The sequence below is a fragment of the Panthera leo genome, chromosome A3 (genome assembly GCF_018350215.1).
Source record: "Panthera leo isolate Ple1 chromosome A3, P.leo_Ple1_pat1.1, whole genome shotgun sequence".
NCBI classification, from domain to species: Eukaryota; Metazoa; Chordata; class Mammalia; order Carnivora; family Felidae; genus Panthera; species Panthera leo.
Window position 1 is genome coordinate 58,354,308 of NC_056681.1, and position 14,166 is coordinate 58,368,473.

At 36.8% G+C, this 14,166-nt stretch overlaps 1 protein-coding gene and 1 pseudogene across 12 annotated transcripts in view; one reads left to right on the forward strand and one right to left on the reverse strand.

Annotated features, from left to right (window-relative positions):
• Positions 1 to 14,166, forward strand: part of RFX8 (regulatory factor X8) — a 258,871-nt gene that overhangs the window by 79,426 nt on the left and 165,279 nt on the right. For 3 of the 12 annotated variants that reach the window (XM_042931952.1, XM_042931955.1, XM_042931956.1), the window contains one exon: positions 1,125 to 1,193. The exons of 7 other annotated variants lie outside the window; for them this stretch is intronic. The gene's annotated coding sequence lies outside the window, so the exon portion shown is untranslated. Of the gene's footprint in view, positions 1 to 236; positions 412 to 1,124; positions 1,194 to 11,935; positions 11,956 to 14,166 lie in introns of those variants that run through there. 2 more of the 12 variants (XM_042931962.1, XM_042931963.1) reach the window with 2 other exon arrangements.
• LOC122215933 lies at positions 6,761 to 7,349 on the reverse strand (annotated as a pseudogene).

The window sequence follows — 14,166 nt, forward strand, 5'->3', positions numbered from 1 at the left end:
TGGGCAATCAGTAAAAGTCATGGAACAATGTTTGCCCATTTGCAAAATGAATTTAAATGAGATCAAGGTGATTTGTAGATGTAGTAGTGCCAATGAAATGTGTGTAACTTTTATTTGTGAATAATCTAAGGCAAATATGTAGAAGTAAAAGGAAAGGTTTTCTCACGTGATGACAGGCTTACTACCTATATTTGATTCTCTTTTAGTGATAGGCCAGGCAGGTGGAGGCAAGGGGCCTCTCTCCACACCTCAAGGAAGTTCTGATGGGTCTGGGGTCTTCTGAAGAATAATGGAGAGGTTTTCTTTCCTTTGTAGACATCTGTTGAAAAGAATATTTATATATTCTTTATATTCCTCTCATTCCCCTAGAAGAAAGATGATAAGAAGAGCAAAGATTAAGCAGGACAAGAGGTACAATCTGGATAGTAGAGCTCATCCTCCTAGTTTGTTCAGTCTGGTTTGCAAAGACATTCCATCGGTAACCTTAACCTGGTAGCATATATTTCCAGGTACCCCAAAAAAGAGACTACATAGAAATCCACACTATGCCTCCCTCAAGAAATATCTCTTTTGTATGGCCAGTGCCCCCTTTCATGTCAGAAGCCTGCAAGTGGCAGGACTGGATGTACCATAACTATGAGAAGCTTGGAGAGGAGATTGCTGCTGGCATAGATGGGCGTTGTATGGGCATCATTTCAATCTCAGGCCGGGCCCTGATTGATGGCAAAAACTCAGATGGCCTGGTTGCAAAGAAAATGCAGTAAAATCTCCGTATACCTATACTGACTGGTTGGTTGATTGATCTTTAAAGTTTATCTATTTTTGTGAGAAAAGAGAGAGGGATGGGCAGAGAGACAGGGAGAGAGAGAATCCCAAGCAGGCTCTGCGCTGTCAGCACAGAGCCTGATGTGAGGCTCGATCCCAGAAATCATGAGATTAGGACCTGAGCCAAAATTAAGAGTCAGACGTTCAACTGACTGAGCCATCCAGGCACCCCAATACTGATTTATTCAAAACAGTTCCAAATTCAGAGCAGTTCCAACCCTGCAATCAGTTGTGTACCATATTATCCAATAAAAAGTATTGAAAAACTCTAAATGTGATTAATCTTTTTTTTCCACCAGGTCTCTTATACTCTGAAGTATTCTGGTTTTCTAGATTTACTTAAGAAGGACTTTTTGAGGGTTCCTAGGGTAGGTATTTGTATTGGTACTTTAATATTCTTGCCTCTTGATCTCTGATTGTTTTGCCTGCAGCCTATGCTCTGTGAAGTTTGGTTTAAAGATGGACTTCTAAAGATACCCTGTGCTTTGGAGTCACCAGGCCTGTGCACATACTCTTTCCCACCCTGGTCACCCTCTTGATCATCTTCAGTGATACACAGTTTGCTCATCCCTTAAGGTCTAACCAAGGACTACCCCTTTCATAAGACTTCCCTGGGCTACCTCAGACTGCATGGGCCTTTCTTTCTTCTAACCTTAGTGACTCAAATTGGCACCACTTATTTAGGATTTACGTTTTTCTTTGGATCCAATTCAGCATTGCCTGTAATTTCATGTGTGAACGATTCTGGAGAAGGCATATCAAAAAACAAGGCAAGCTTCCTCCCTTGAGGACATCTAGGGACATGTTAGGAGGGGCCCATGAAAGTTGAGGGCATGGAGGAGGAAGGTAGAGATTGGCCCTGAGGAGGTGGCCGTGGAAGGGTGCACAGAGGTGGCAGCCTTCTTGCTGAGTTTGTGGGGAAGACAACAGGGAGAAAATCCAAACCTACAGAGAGATGAAAAAGTTTGGATTTGTCATGGGGCAGAGAAAGATGGCTGTGGCTCAGCTGTAGTTGTGGAGAGCACGTTCCCTGGGGCCAGGCTTTCAGGGTTGGAGTCCTGGCCCCAGCACCTACAAGCTATTATGAATGTGAAAAGTTACTTAACCTCTCTTGGCTTGTTACCTCACCTGAACAATAATGTGAATAATATTGGTATTGACCTCTTAAAGTCATTGTGAGAATGAATAGGTATAAAGTGCATAGAACTGGGCCTCTGTTACGGTCACAGAAATAGTGAAGATGAGCTTCTCTGGGGAAGAGCAGAGACCCATGGGGGAAATGCCACTGGCAAGGGGTCAAAATGAGGTGGAGCTTGTATGCCATGTGTGGGCGTGAGTTGGGGCTTTATCCTTTGGGCAGTGGAATCTTGAACAGTAACTTAAATGTTCACGAGGATATGTTTTATCTTAGTTAAAACTAAAGAGAAGAACTGTCTTATACCCTCTTGCATTCTCTATGGCAACTAGAATAGTTCCTGATAATAAATACTTGTTGAATGAATGAATGAATGAATGAATGAATGAATGAATACTAGGCTAAAAGATCCTCGCTTCTGTGCACATGGTATCAATATACTACATTTTACTGCAGTGTTCACTGAAGCTGTCCTTCTGTGTCTAATATACTTTACTTCTTCCAGACTCTCACATCTATGAACTTACTCTTCTCCCTCACTGTGATCTTTGGTCTTTTGTCTTTGTATTCTCCTAGGGCATTTAATGAATTGGGTTTATGTCTGCCTGAATGTCTGCCTCAGGAACTGCAATTTTAAGGATGTGTGATTTCCCTTCCCCACTCCTCCCTGCCAGCCCTCAAGAGTCCTGACAAACCAGACCCCATCCTGGGTCATTACCTTCTTCCTTCTCCACATCTCTCACTCTCAGCCTCCTACACACTGTGAGTACCTACATTTGGGACTTATTAAAATGTGATGTTGTCTACTGCGTCCTCAGTGCTGCCAGGCAGTCATTTGTTCTGTTAAATCTTCAAAAAATTAAATATTACAAACATTTACAAAGAATATACAGCTCAATGAATTTTTACAGAGTTAACCTCCAACTGATCATCACCTGGGTCAAAAACTAGAATGTTTCAACACCCCTGAAGTCTTTCTCACGCCCCTCCTGATCACTAGTACTTTGTCTTTTTCTGCAAAGGATAGTAAGCACTATCCTAAAGGTCATAATAATAATTTCCTAACCTTTCTTCATGCTTTAACAACTTAAACATGTACTATTAAACACTATAATTTAGTTTTTCTCATTTTCTGAACTTCACATAGATGGAATTATATAGTATATGTATTGTGTGTATTTGGCTTCTTTGACTTATTATGTGTATGAAATTCATGTCATTGCATGAAGCTATAGTGCATTCATTCTCAGCGTTGTGTATTATTTCATTGTATAAATATACCATATTTTTAAATTATTTTTATTAAGGTATAATTGACTAATTGACATATAACATTATATTAGTTTCAGGTGTACAACATAATGATTTGATATTTGAATACAATGTGAAATGATCACCACAGCAAGTCTAGTTAACATTCATTACCATACTTAGCCATGAAAAAATTTTTCTTTTTTTTCTTGTGATGAGGACCTTCAAGATTTACTCTCTTGGCAACTTTCAAATATGCAATACAGTATTACTATAGGTAACATGCTGTACATTACATCCCCATGACTTACTAATTTTATAACTGGAAGTTTGTACCTTATCATTCCCTTCACTCATTGCTCCCCACCGGCCTGCATAATTTCTTTATCCTTTATGTAATTGTTGGATACTTGTGTTCTCAGTTTGGGGTTATGTTGAACAGTGCTGCTGTGGTTATTCCTGTACATGTCTTTTGGTGCCTATGTGCATGTATTTTTGTTAGGAATTCCACTGAGGAGTGGAATTCTGAATCATGGAATAGGGGAAAGAGAATCAACTAGCTCCCAATTTTTGTTATTGCAATTTACATACATCCACCATTCCCAGCAGTGAATGAAGGTTCAGGGTTCATATCTACACTTACATTTGGTGTTGTCAGTATAGTGTTATCTCAGTGTTTAAAAAAAATTTTTTTTAAATGTTTATTTATTTTTGAGAGAGAGAGAGTGCTAATGGGGGAAAGGCAGAGAGCGAGGGAGAGGCAGAATCCAAAGCAGGCCCAGGCTCTGAACTGTCAGCACAGAGCCCAGTGTGGGGCTTGAACTCATGAACTGTGAGATCATGATCTGAGCCAAAGTCAGATGCTTAACTGACTGAGCCACTGAGGTGCCCATATCTCAATGTATTTTTAATTTTCATTTCTCTAAGTACTAATAAAGTAGAGCCCTATTTCCTATGTTTTGGGGCCATGGATATTCTCTTTTGTTAAGTGGTTTTCCTTGTTTTCTTCTCATTTGTCTGTCTTTTGTTTCTGAGTTTGTAGGAGTCCTTTTGGGTTGGTTGAACAGCATCTTTTGATATACACAGAAGTTCTTATTTTCATGTGGTCTTGTTTATTAATCTTTTGGTTATTGTTTTCTATAGCTGTGTAAGAAATGTTCCCCTGTCTTGAGGTCATGAGATATTTTCTTGTATTTTTATAGAAGTTTTATTACTATTATTATTATTATTAAATATTCATTTTGACTACTATTTGCCTTTCACGTTTAAATCTGTAATTTATCTGAAATTGGTTTTTATATGGAGTGAGATAGGGGCCAAGTTTCTTTTTTTTCCCACATGGATATCCCGTTTTTCCAGGACAATATATTTGAAATGCTATGGTTCACCCACTCTCTCCAGTGACAAACTTGTCATGTTCATGTATGCATGAGTCTGGTTTAGGGTTCTTTATACTGTTCCATTCACCTCTGTGTTTATGTCAGTGCCATACTATTTTAATTATTGTACCTTTATAATAAGTCTGGATACTTGGTAGAGCAAGTCTTCCTTGCTTGTTTTTCTTCTTCATAGAAGAAAGCTCTTTACCAACCTTTTCATTTCCATATAAATGTTAAAAATAAGGTTGTCAGTTTCCTATACAAAAAAAAAAAAAAACCTGTAAGAATTTTTATTATAATTGTCTTGAATCTAAACATAAGTTTCAGGGAAGAATTGGCATCTTCACAATATTGAGCCTATTATTTCATTAACTTGTATATCTACCCATTTTTTGAGATCTCTTCAATTTTTCACAATAATGTCTTACAGTTTTTTGCACATCTTTTGTTATATTTATTGCTAAGCATTTCATATATTTATGTTTTTTGTTAATGGTATTTTTAAAGTTTCTTTTTCTTATATATTATATTCCTAATTATATTAGAAATATAATTGTATTAATAATTACACATAATTATATCATCATGTAAATAACAATGTAATAGATTTTTGTATGTTGATTTTGTATCCAGTTAATCACATATGTTAGGTCTAAAGTTGAATAGATCATTTTGGACTTTTAAATGTATGTTATCATTAGAATCTATGAATAATAAAAATTTGCTTTCTTCCTTTCTAATCCATATGCCTTTTTTTCTTATCTTATTACAATGGCTAGTACAATGTGGCATAAAAGTGGTGATAGCAGGCCTTCTTGTTTTGTTCTTGATCTCAAAGGGGAGTTTTTCAATATTAACCATTAAGTATGATATTTAACATAGATATTTTGTAAGTATTTGTATCACTCTGCATCTAGTCAGTCCCAATGAGAAACCAGGGAAACAGGGAAAGTTCAACAAAGAATTATTTAACCATGATAGGAGGGTAACTATGAAAATGCAGAGATAATGTTAAAGGACAGCCAGGGCTGAAGGAGAGTATCCAAGGAAATACAAACTTGGAAATGGAGCTTCCTTCCCAAGGCTTCCTTCCCAGCCCTCATTGTAAGTCATGTGGTTGCAGCACTCTGCATGGTGGAAAAGTTTTCAGGGTTGCTCAGGCTAGCACAGGGCCATGGTTGAGAGGCAAACAGGAAACAATCTTTTAGGACTTAGGCCATTCAAGGCTGGTGTAGAAAGAGTTAGGTTTCTACTGTGTGAGGCCAGGATCTTGGAAAGGCCATGGGAAGGCCATTACTGGACCTGGACTGAGGCTGCAAGATTACTGAGGACTACATGCTCTGTGCACAGAGCTGGATCAGAGCACCCCAAATGTGCCCACCCACTCACACCTCTGACCAGTGTGCAGCAGGAGCAAGAAAAAGTAAAACACTGTACTTTGGAGTCAGAAAGAGAAGCCATCTTTCTCTTGCAGTGTCACTTCAGCACCCCCTTTTGGCAAAGTTCCACATACTTGGTATGAAGGAATAGTGAGTGCTTCAAGAATCCTGTCCATCATAGAGCAGGTACTGAAGAGTGAATTTGGAGCTGAAAGGCAATAAATCGATAACTGGCACAATACCCTTGATCAGATTAAGGAAATTCCCTTCTATTTCTAGGTTGCTAAAAGTATTTTTCGTGAATGGGTTTTGAATTTTATCAAAGGATTTTCCCATTGAAACAATCATATGGTTTTTCTTTACTATGAATGTAGTCAAGGACACTAATCAATTGTTTATTGAATAAAATAAGTAACTTAAAATTTGCCATGTTTTTGTACATTTTTGTAATTTTTAAGTGTACCAATTCAGTATCATTAATTACATATACGCCATTACCACTGTTCCAATTTTTTTCATCAGCCCAAAGAGAAATTCTGTGCCCCTTAAGTAATAACTCCCCATTCCACCTCTGCCCAGCATCTGACAACTTCTAATCTATTTTCTCTGAATTTTCCTATTCTAGGTATTTCACATAAGTAGAATTACATATTTGTCCTTTTGTGTCTGGACCACTACACCTAGCTTAATATTTTCAAGTTTCACTATGTTATAGAACTCCATTTTTGTTGTTGTTGTTGTTTTTTGGTTTTTGGTTTTTTTGAGGAACAAGGACCACATTTTTTACTTGTTTATTTCTTGTATTGGAAGTATTCCTTGATGACATTCTTGGCCTGAGACTCTTTGCCATAGACTTTAATCACCACACAATAGCAACCAACCACTTTTGCAGGGTTTACTCTCTGTGTCAGTTTTATAGAGGCCTGTGCATTTTATAGAGGCCTATGCATTACCCTAGTTTCTTGTTCTCATCAACCTTAATTAGGTTGATTTGGTGTTCAGCACGAAGGGCCTCACCAACCTGACATACATAGGCTCATCACACATGAATGCAACACACAAGGATGGATTTGGTGCTTGTTTAAGGCTTTGGCAGCTTCACAAATTCCATGTGGTAGGCCATCATGGATGAAGGCAGTCTTCAGCACCTCTTGTAAAAAAGTATTAACATCCATTACACTTCCAGCAGTAATGCTTTCCTCAACCATGGTCATGGGTTACGGGTGGAGCCGAATCTTGGTGCACCTGGGCCTCCACCTCCAGGTATGACTCCATGGTGGCAGGGAAAGAACAGAACTTCATTTTTTTTTAATGACTGAATAACATCCATTGCATGTATATGTCATATTTTGTAATGGTTAGTTATATATGTCAATTTGACTGTGCCATGGATGCCCAGATAGCTGATGGTGTCTGGGTGTGTCTGTGAGGGTGTTTCTTGAGGAGATTAGCATTTGAACTGATGGACTGAGTAAAGCAGATGGCATTCCCCAGTGTAAGTGGGCATCATCAAGTCTGTTGAAAGCCAAACTAGAACAAAAGGCCAGTGGAAGGCTGAATTTGCTCTCTGCTTGACTGATTAAGCTGGCTGGGATATTGGTCTCTTTCCTTTAGCACTCCTGGTTCTCAGGCCTTCAGACTTGAACTAGAATCTATACCATTGGCTCTCCAGCTCTCAGATCTTTGAACTACACCACCAGCTTCCTTGGGTCTTTAGCTTTGCATATAGTAGATTATGGGACTTCTCAGCCTCCGTAATCATGTGAGCCAATACCTTATAATAAATCTCTTTATATTTGTGTATCTCTGTATCCATCTATCTGTTATCTATCTATCATCTCCCATTATTTCTTTAGAGAAATCTAAATATAAAACATTCATTCACTTGTTGAAGGACACTTGGATTATTTCCACTTTTTGGCTAATATAAACAGTACTGCTATGAACATTAATGAACAAGAACCTGAGTCACTGTTTTCAATTCTTTGGGGTATATATAGGAGTGGAATTATATGGTAGATCACATGGTAATTCTGTGTTTAACTTTTTGAGGAACCACCAAGCTGTTTTCCAGAGCTGCTGTACCATTTTACATTCCCACCAATAATGTACAAGTGTTCCAATTCTTCCACATCTTTGGCAACACTTTTTATTTTCTTATTTTGTTTTTTATCATAGCCATTATGGTAGGTGTGAAGTGGTACCTCATTATGGTTTTGATTTGCATTTCCCTAATGACTAATGATGTTGAGCATCTTTTCATGCATTTATTGGCCATTTGTATATATTTTTGGCCCATTTTAAAATTGGGTTGATTATTTTTTTGTTTTTGAGTTGTAAGAGTTATTTATTATCTTCTGGATATTAAGTCCTTATCACATATATGCTTTGCAAATATTTACTACCATTCTGTTTCTTGTCTTTCATTATTAATAGTGTTCTTTGATGCACAAAAGTTTTTAATTTTTACGATGTCCAGTTTCTCTATTTTCTCTCTTGTTGCCTGTGCTTTTGTGTTTTTTTGTTTTTATTTTAAGTAGGCTCCATGCCCAATGTAAGGCTTGAGCTCATGACGCCAAGATCAAGAGTCACATTGGGGCACCCGGCTGGCTCAGTTGGTTGAGCCTCCAACTCTTGGTTTTGGCTTAGGTCATGATCTCACAGTTTGTGGGTTCAGGCCTCACGTTGGGCTCTGGGCTGACAGCGCAAAGCCTGCTTGGGATTCTCTCTCTCCCTGCCTCTCTCTAATGCTCTCTCTCAAAAAAAAAAAAAGAATAAAATTTACAAAAAAAAAAAAAAAAAGAGAGAGAGAGAGAGAGTCACATGCTCTACTGATGGAGCCAGCCAGGCACCCCTACCTGTGCTTTTGGTTTCATACTTAAGAAAGCATTGTCAAATCCAAGGAAGATTTATTCTTATGTTTACTTTTAAGAGTTTTAGCTCTTAAATTTAGGTCTGTGATCCATTTTGAATTAATTTTTGTATATAGTCTAAAGGAAGGTTCCAACTGATTCTTCTGAATGTGGATATCCAGTCTTCCTGGAACCATTTGTTGAAAAAACTACCTTTTGCCTCCATTGAATAAAAGATTTTATTTCTATATTCTTCAATTCTATTCTATTTGTCTATATCTGTCCTTATGCCAGTACCAACCATACTGTTTTGATTACCATAGCTTTGTAGTGCATTTTGACATTAGAAAGTGAGTCTTCCAACTTTGTTCTCTTTCAAGCTTGTTTTGGCTACTCAGAGCTCTTGAAATTCCATGTGAATTTTAGAATCTACTTTTCCATTTTTACAAAAAATATCATTGGGGTTATGATAGAGATTGCATTGAGTTTGTATATCACTATGGGTATTGTCATCCTCACAGTATTAAGTCTTCTAATTCATGGACAAGAAATATCTTTTCCTTTTATTTACATCTCTTTTAATTTCTTTCAGCTTTGTTTCATAGTTTTCAATGTACAAGTCTTTCATCTCCTTGGTTAAGCTAATTTGTAAGTGTCTTATTCTTTTTAGGTCTTTGTAAGTAGAATTGTTTTTAAAATTTCTGTTATATTTATTACCAGAATAAGGAAATAAAACTGATTTTTGAGTGTTGATGGTGCAGTCTGCAATTTTGCTGAATTTGTTTATTAGCTCTAAAAAGTTTTTTGAATCTTTAGAGTTTTCTACATATAATATCACATCATCTTAGAAGAAAGATAATTTTACTTCTTTTCTAATTTGCATATCTTTTATTTCCTTGTCTTGCCTAATTATTCTGGCTAAGACTTGCAGAGTGATATTGAATAATAGTGATGAAAGTGAGCATCCTTATCTTGTTCCTGATCTTAGGGGGAATACTTTCACTCTTTCACTATTGGGTATGATGGGTTGTGGGTTTTTCCTACATGGTCTTTATCATATTAAGGAGGTTGCTTTCTGTTAGTGTACTGTGTGTTTTTATCATGAAGGTGTATTGAATTTTTCCAAATGCTTTTTCTACATTGAGATAATCTTGTAGTTTTTTCTCCTTCATTCTATTAATATAGTGTTACATTGATTGGTTTTCATATATGGAATCATCCTTGCATTCTGGGACAACTCCTATTTGTTCACAGTGTAAAATCCTTTTACTACAATGCCAAATTCACTTGGCTAATATTTCATTGAATATTTTGTTGAATATAGATTTCCTATATTCATTAGGAATATTGATCTATGATTTTCTTTTTTTGTAGTATCTTTGTCATGCTTTGGTTACACTGATCTCATAGAATGAATTAGTAAAGTGTTGCCTCCTCTTTAATTTTCTGGGAGAGTTTAAGAAGGATCTATGCTAATTCTCCTTTAAATGTTTGGTGCTGGACTTTTCTTTGTTGGAAGGTTTTTGGTTTCTGATTCAATCTTTGTATTTGTTATAGGCCTATTAAGATTTCTGTTTATTCTTGAGTCAGTTTTGGTAGTTGTGTTGTTTCTAAGAGTTTGTCCTTTTCATCTAGGTTACCCAATTTGTTTGCATACAATTGTTCATAGTATTTTCTTATAATCCTTTTTATTTACGTAGTGTTTGTTGTCCTGTCCACTATTTCATTTGTAATTTTACTTGAGCTTGTTCTTTTTTTCTTAGTCAGTTTAACTAACGTTTGTCAATTTTGTTGATATTTTTAAAGAACCAACTTTTGGTTTCCTTGATTCTTCTGCTTTTTAGTTCTGCATTTTGTTTATCTCTGCTCTAATCCTTATTATTTCCTTCTTTCTATTAGCTTGGGTTTATTTTTCTTTTCTTTTTTTAGTTCCTTATGGTGCAGGGTTAAGCCATTGATTTGAGATCTTTCTCTCTCTCTCTTTTTAAAATGTAGGCATTTACTGCTATAAATTTCCTTCTGAGTACTCTTTTTGCTACATCCCATAAGTTTTGGTATGTTTTATTTTCATCCTCATTTGTCTCTAAATATTTTCTAATTTCCCTTGTGATTTCTTCCTTGACCCACTGGTTGTTTAAGAATGTTGTTTAGCTTCCACATGCTTGTGAATTTTCCAATTTTATTTCTGTTACTGATTTCTATCTTCATCCCATTGTGGCTGAAGAAGATACTGTGTATAACATCTATCTTTTTTTTAATGTTAATTTATTTTTGAGAGAGAGAGTGAGCGAGCAGGGGAGGGGCAGAGAGGGGGGGTGCAGAAGATCTGAGTCAGGCTCTGTGCTGACAGCAGACAGCTCAATGCAGGGCTCAAACTCACAAACTGGGAGATCATGACCTGAGCCAAAGTCAGAGGCTTAACCGACTGAGCCACCGAGGCACCCCTATGATATGTACCTTTTTAAACCTACTGAGAATTGTTTTGTAGCCTAACATGTGGTCTGTCCTAGAGAATGTCTCATGTTCTTGGAAGGAGTGTGTATTCTGCTGTTGTTGCATGGAATATTCTGTATGTCTGTTAGGTCTAGATGGTTTATGTGTTGTCCAAGTCCTCTATATCCTCCCTTATTTTCTCTCTGGTTGTTCAGTCCATTATTTAAAGTAGGGCATTCATGTCTCCAACTATTATTGTAAAACTATTTCTTCCTTAAATTGTCAGTTTTTCCTTCATAAATTTTGAAAGTCTCTTGGGTGTGTAGATGTTTTAATTGTTATATTATCTTACTGTATTAAAAATGTTTTTATATATTGTCTTTTTCTCTTTTAATCTTTTGGAATTAAAGTTAATTTTGTCTGTTATTAGTATAGCTACCCCAATTCTCTTTTGGTTAATCTGTGTATGAAATACCTTTTTCAGTCCCTTCACTTTCAACGTATTTATGTCTTTGTTTTTCTTTTAAAAATTTTTAATGTTTATTTATTTATTTTGAGAGGAAAAGAAAGGGAGAGAATCCCAAGCAGGCTCCATGCTGTCATCAGCACAGACCCCGGCATGTGGCCCGATCCCAGGAACCATGAGATCATGACTTGAGCCAAGATTAAGAGTCAGACACTTAACTGACTGAGCCACCCAGGTATCCCAATCTATTTGTGTCTTTGGATCTAAAGTGAGTCTCTTATAGATGTATATAGTTGAATCCATTTTTAGAAACCTTTTCTGCCAGTTTTTATCTTTTGATTGGAGAGCTTACTCAATTTACATTTAAAGTAATTACTGATAAGGAGGGTCTTACTTAGTTTTGGCATTTTGCTATTTGTTTTCTAGGTATTATAGCTTTTTTTGTCCCTCACTTCCATTATCACTGCCTTCTTTTGTGTTTAGTTGATTTTTGTTGTGTGTTTGAGTCCCTTCTCGTTTCCTTATGTGTATATTCTATACCTATTTTCTTTTTGGTTACTATAGGGATTTAATGTAACATCCTAAGGTTATAGCACCCTAATTTGAGTTTATAACAATTATCTTCAGTAGCACACAAAACTTGTATGTAGCTCCCTTCTCCCTTTCTATTATTAGAAGCCACAGATTACATCTTTACATGGTACATGACCAGTAGTATGTTTTTTATGCGTTTGTCCTTTAAACCATGTTTTTTAAATTTATTTTTTATTTTTTTATTACTTAAAAATGTTTTAATGTTTATTTTTGAGGGGTGGGGGGAGAGGCAGAGAGAGAGGGAGACACAGACTCTAAAGCAGGCTCCGGGCTCTGAGCTGTCAGCACAGAGCTTAATGCTGGGCTCGAACCCCAGAACTGCAAGATCATGACCTGAGCCAAGTCGGACACTTAACTGACTGAGCCACCTAGGTGCGCCTAAACCATGTTTTTAAAAAGTGGAGTTAATACCAAAATTACAATAATACTAGATTTTATAATTATCTATGTATTTACCTTCACCAGAGATCTTTTTTTTTTAAGGTTATTTGTTTATTTTGAGAGAGAGAGAGAGCATGTGTATATAAATGGAGGAGAGGCAGAGAGAGAGAGGGAGAGAGAAAATCCCAAGTAGGCTCTGTGCTGACAGTGAGGAACCCCATGCAGGGCTCATGAACCATGATATTATGACCTGAGCCAAAACTAAGAGTCTGACAGTTAACTGATTGAGCCACCCAAGTGCCCCTTCACCAGAGATCTTTATTTCTTTTTACAGCATCAAGTAACTGTCTAGTTTCTTTTCAGCTCAACCAGGAGGACACCCTTTAGCATTTCTTTTATTATTATTATTATTATTACTATTATTATTATTATTAACAGAAACGTTTGTTTATTTATTTTGAGAGACAGAGAGTGTGAGCAGGGAAGGGACAGAGAGAGAGGGAGAGAGAGAGAGTCCCAAGCAGACTCCATGCTGTCAGTACTCAGCCCAAAGCAGGGCTAAAACATATGAACAATGAGATCATGACCTAAGCTGAAATCAAGAGTTAGATGCTTAACCAACCGAGCTACCCAGGCGCCCTGCATCCTTTAGCATTGCTTGTAGGACAGGTCTAGTGGCAACAAACTCTCTTATCTTTTGATTATCTGAGAATGTCTTCATTTCTCTCTCATTGTTTTGATTTAGAAATTTCTTCACTTCTCTAAATTTTTTATTTTATTAAAACACACTAACAAAAAATTGACTGTCTTAACCATTTTTAAGCATACAGTCAGCAGTTTTAAGTACATTTATATTGTTGTGCAAACATCAACACCATCCATCTCCAGAACCTTTCCGTCTTGCAGAAATGCAACTCTGTACCCATTAAGCAATGATTCTTTATTTCCCCTCTCCTGTCAGCCCCTGGAAACCACCATTCTACTTTCTGTGTCTATGAATTTGACTACTCCAGGTACCTTATACAAGTAGAATCATATAGCATTTGTCTTTTTGTGATCGGCTTATTTCACTTACTATAATGTTCTCAAGTTTCATCCATGTTATAGAATGTGTTAGAATTTCCTTCCTTTTTAAGGCTAGATAATATTCCATAATAGTAAACATTTTGTTTAACCATTAATTCATCCATGGATACTTGGTATGTCTGGTTATTCTCATTGTGTGCTAGAAGCAATATTTGAATACTTGTTTGTAGAAAACATTTGAGGCCTAGAATAACATTATTTTTTTCCCATAGAAGATCTATACTTGCAGGGCACCTGGGTGACTGAATGGGTTAAGTGTCTGACTTCGCTCAAGTCATGATCTCACAATTCGTGAGTTTGAACCCTGCGTTGGGCTCTGTACTGACAGCTCAGAGCCTGGAGCCTGCTTCGGATTCTGTGTCTCCCTCTCTCTTTGCCACTCACC